This window comes from Arachis duranensis, chromosome 7 (assembly GCF_000817695.3).
Source record: "Arachis duranensis cultivar V14167 chromosome 7, aradu.V14167.gnm2.J7QH, whole genome shotgun sequence".
NCBI lineage: Eukaryota > Viridiplantae > Streptophyta > Magnoliopsida > Fabales > Fabaceae > Arachis > Arachis duranensis.
The window spans coordinates 2,998,979-3,004,214 of NC_029778.3; the positions used below are offsets into that span (position 1 = coordinate 2,998,979).

The 5,236-nt window shown below is 39.4% G+C and overlaps 1 pseudogene; it reads right to left on the reverse strand.

The window, feature by feature from the left end:
- Positions 1 to 223: 223 nt before the first annotated feature.
- LOC107496388 (uncharacterized) lies at positions 224 to 1,988 on the reverse strand (annotated as a pseudogene).
- Between the last annotated feature and the right edge of the window lie 3,248 nt (positions 1,989 to 5,236).

Genomic DNA, 5,236 nt, shown 5'->3' on the forward strand with positions numbered 1-5,236 from the left:
CAACCTGAAATCATAAATTAGATTCATTGAGATTACAAAGGAGATACAGTTGCATAACACTGCCGTAATGCTACCACAAACTGAACTATATAAAACGTATTTCTACATGTCATGACATGTTTATCATTTATCTTTGTCCTTCTAGTTTCTCCTATATTGCGACCACAATTTTTTCACACTCTGACTCAAAAACTACATGCATTCTTTAATAAAAAATCAAACATTATCCATCTATTATGGTAGCAAATAAAAGTAAAAGGATTAGAGAAAATAATTTTCTAATCTCCCAAGGCGTTGCGGATGCTTGATCGAACTCCATGTCACTGAACACAAACACCCTCTTAATCATCTGATCTTCTTTCAATTTTCCATCCACAGCCACCTCCAAAATTCGATCAAATACTCTTTGGAAATCCGTGTTCATCCCCCACTTCATCTCCCTAATAAAGTTGGTCTTGGAATAAAGACTATTACCTTCAATCAAATGAAGCTGAGGATTTGCACTGAATGTGATAACCTTCCCCTTCCATGGTTCTTCGTTCAATTCAGACACCAATAACCCCAATGCAACACAAACATCCATGGGAACCCCATACATGCTTCCAGAAACATCAAACACAGCCAAACAGTTCTTCAGTTTACCCTTCTTAAGCATGTCACTCCCCATTCTGCTCCACTGAAGCTCTGCCACCTCATCAGCAGCTTCATATTCATCTTCATCTCCATATGGATATCGATATCCCAAAGACTGTATGATCTCATGAGGAAGCAATGCGCCGGCGGCGACTGTAGTCTTCCCTGACTTCACGTCCACAAGGTACTTCATGAACCTCTCTCTATCATGCTTCAAGAACTTCTGCTTATAGAGCTTCATAGCCACAGAGGCCACTCTGTTGTATGGGATCGAATCCCAGCGTTTCTCACTCATGTAAACCTCTGGAAGTTCTAGAATCTTCCGAAGAGGGACAAGAACCTCCTTTCTCAACCGATCACGGATCCTGTAAGCATAATGCGCCTCCTCGATTCCTTCATACTCGGTGCGAGGGAACATCCTCCTAGCAATGGTTTCACAGAGAAGCGTGGACCGGTCAAAGGAAGAGTCAAGAGAGGGACACCACTTCGCAGCAAGACTGATATCCTTTGATTTGCCGGAATTTAACAACTCCAGATCGTTCTTCAAACAATTGGCGAAGTGATCGGATACGCCATCGTGGAGAAGCCGAAAATTTGCGTCGTTGTTGTAACGGCGAAGAAGCTCCTTAGCCATGGAAACTTTCTTTCGTTTCCTGAGAGAAAGTGCAGATTTCTTCTCCTTCTTCATCACATCGTTCGTCAAATTCTAGAACTCGACGAGCTTTAATTCAACTAAGAAATGATGAAACGGCTTCTTCTTCCTGCTCTCCTTGTTACTGGCAATCCTCAAATTCCTGGTTCTCCTCCTCAGGTGGAACGCGTCTGTTTCCATCATCTTCTTTAGCCTGTTCCTCTTTGTGGAGCCTTTTACATTTCGCCACTGCTCCTTCTGATTCTTTCGCACACCAGAACCTTTTAGAACTCTGTAGAGAATTTCTGGAAGGTCTTTAAAGTAACCGAATTCGGCGAAGGAAGGGACGTTAGCTGCGAGTGTCTTCGGATGGTTAGAGAAGAGCCACGTGGCAGCCGTGTAGAAGCCCTCGCGATCGGTCTTGCCGGTTCCGCGAACGCCTCGGAGGTTACAGATGAGTTTGAGTGTGGTGAGGGGGTTGTGGGCCCATGCCACGTCGAGCCTCTTTCGGAGGGAGTCGTAGGAAGTGTCGGGAACGACGTGGAAGAAGAAGTCAAGGCATGGGTTGCCGCTTGACAAGAATGTTGCTGAGTGGTTCTCTGTCAAGCCCATTGGGGGTTTGGTGGTGGTGGCGGCGGCGGAGGTTGGATGTGGTTGGGCTTTGGATTTGCGGTTGTAATTTGAGAGTTCAGGTGGGCCCAGGAGAGTGGCCATGCCCATAAGCAAGAAACTGCGATGGATTGGTGTGAGAATGAATTGTAGGGGAGCATATATACCTTTGCTTCAGTTTGGGGTGCAAGCAATTTTAAGAGACCAATGTGACGATACTGCCCCTATCAAATTTATTTTGCACTTATTACGTAGAATCTGCGATATTCAATCGTTCACTTCAGTTACGGTAAATTTTGTTCTGCTTCACCTTGGAGAGCAAACAAATAAATATATAACAAATGTATTAACAAATTATTGTTTTTGATAAAATTTTTAATTTATGATAAGGTTTTGGGAGGATCTAGAGAGTTTAGTTCAAGGCATATCTTTGGGAGATAAGATTTTCTTAGGAGGAGATTTAAATGGCCATGTTGGGAGAGAAGTGACTGGATATGGGAATATTCACGGAGGCCATGGTTTCGGGGTGATCAATGCCGAGGGTAAAACTATTTTGGACTTTTCCTCAACTTTTGATCTTCTCATCGCAAATACATGTTTTAAAAAGAGAGACGAACATCTTATAACCTATAAGAGTGGCATGACAAGCTCTCAAATTGACTTCTTCTTGTTGAGGAGAGTCGACCGGAAATTTTGCATTAACTGTAAAATTATCCCGGGAGAGAGTTTGATAACACAACATAGGGTGCTCGTCATGGATTTTCGCGTTGAGCAAAAGTTGAGAAAAAGACATCATACGAAGAACCCAAGGACGAGGTGGTGGCGGATGAAAGGTGAGGAACAAAGAAGCTTCCTAAGACGGGTAGGAGAAGAGGCAAAGTGGGATGGGAATGGAAGCGCGGAAGAGATGTGGAGGGAGATGGCAGAAGTTATTAGAAGAACAGCAAAAGAAAGTTTTGGTGAATCTAAAGGAATAGGACCAAGAGACAAGGAGTCCTGGTGGTGGAATGCGAGTATACAAGAAAAGATAAAGATAAAAAGAGAATGCTTTAAAGAGTGGTCTTTATGCCGCAATGCAGATAACTGGGAAAATATAAGGCGGCTAAGAAAGAGACAAAAGTGGCTGTAAGTGAAGCAAGAACAAGAGCATATGAGGGTCTCTACCAGTCTTTAGGCACGAAAGAAGGAGAAAAAGGTATATATAGAATCACAAAGAGCCGGGAAAGAAGAACGAGAGATTTAGATCAGGTTAAGTGCATAAAGGATAAGCATGGAGAGGTGTTGGCTCAAGAGGAGAAGATTAATGAAAGGTGGAAAAGCTACTTCTACGAGTTATTTAATGAGGGACAAGGCATCAGTTGGTTAACCAAACTTTTTAATGAGATTTTAAGTTCAAAGAAGATACCAAATGAGTGGAAAAAGAGCACATTGGTACTTATCTACAAGAATAAGGGGGATATACAGAGTTGCAAAAACTATAGAAGGATCAAGCTCATGAGCCATACCATGAAATTATAAGAAAGGGTGATAGAATGGAGGTTGAGACAAGAGACACAAGTAACAGAGAATCAATTTGGTTTTATGTCAGCGCAGATCCACCGCTGAAGCTACATACATGTTAAAAAGGATGATTAAGATGTATCATAGTAATAAAAGGGATCTACACATGATGTTTATTGATTTAGAAAAAGCGTACGATAAGGTGCCAAGGGAGGTCTTATGTAAGATTTTAGAAATGAAGAGAGTAAGGATCTCATATATTTGTGCAATTAAAAACATGTATAATAGGGCTACAACTAGTATGAAGATTTAAGCTGGTGTGACAGAGAAATTTTCTATTGGTATATGATTACACCAGGGATTATCCTTAAGTCCATACATTTTTCACATTAGTCTTGAAAGTACTTACAGAGCATCTCCAAGAGCATGTGCCATGTTGCATGCTTTTTGCCGATGATATCGTCCTTATTGAAGGGTCAAGAGAAGACCTAAATAGAAAGTTGAATTCATGGAGAGAAGCTATATAAGTGTATGATCTGCGTATAAGCCGTAGCAAGACAGAATATATGGAATGTAAGTTCGCACCACTGAAGAAAACCCCAATACAAAGGTGAAGATTGGAGAAAACATCTTACGAAAAGTTAAAAGTTTTAAGTATCTTGGGAGTATCATAGAGGATAATAGAGAGATTGAACATAATGTAAATTATAGGATCCAAGTAGGTTGGTCAAAATGACGAAGTGCGTCTGTTTTTATATGTGAAAAAAAAAGTACCTTTAAAACCTAAAGGTAAATTTTATCGCACTACAATCAGACCGGCTATGCTTTATGGTACAGAGTATTGGGCGGATAAAAGAGAGCACGAACATAAATTAAATGTGGTAGAGATGAAGATATTGATATGAATGAGTGGTCATACGCGATTGGATAAAATAAGGAACGAAGATATAAGAGAGAGTTGGAGTAGCACCTATTGTGAAAAAGATGGTAAAATCGCATCTCAGGTGGTTTGGACATGTGACAAGAAGACCGACAGAATACACAGTCAGGAGGGTGGATGAGATGAAAGATTGACAAGGGGTGAAAGACAGATGAAGACATAGGAAGACCATCCATGAGGTGGTCAAACGAGATCTACATGTAAACGGTCTCTCTGTAGACATGATACATGACAGAGCACAATGGCGTCGTTTGATTCATGTAGTCGACCCCACTTAGTGGGATAAGGCTTTGTTGTTGTTGTTGTTGTTGTTTTAATTTATGATATTAACATGTGTTCTTAATTCTAATTCTGTAAAATTATCCCGTAACACTGTCTCGACATAATTCGAAATGCAATGTTGGGCAAAGCAACAAAAGTGACATGAATACAAATTTATATTTCTTTGATAAAATGTTATTTGTGGTAAAAAAAAAAAAAGGTAAAACTATTCTATCCAACAATAATAGACAAATTGCCAATGAGTCTCCTTATATTTGAAAAAAATAATAATAGACAAATTCTTAATTATATAAAATAATAAATTTAATCCAACATTTTGTCCAAAGAATATCTGATGATGATTGCCTTGAATAAAATGACAATATGTTAAACCACTTAACTGAATATTGCTTTTTATTTCTAATTTGTTGTAATAAGTCATGGCATAGTTTTAGCAAACTAATTAGTTCTGCTTTAGCTTGAGGAGCAAGCAAGTTTAAGATATTAATGTGATGATGCTGTAATTAGTTTACAGTTATACTGGACGATACGTTACTGTTTACTCATTCTTAATTTTTTTTTATTTGTCGCTTTAATTAGAATTGATTTTGCAGTTGGCTCTTTTACTAAACATAATAAGATAAAAAAAATTTTTTGTATGT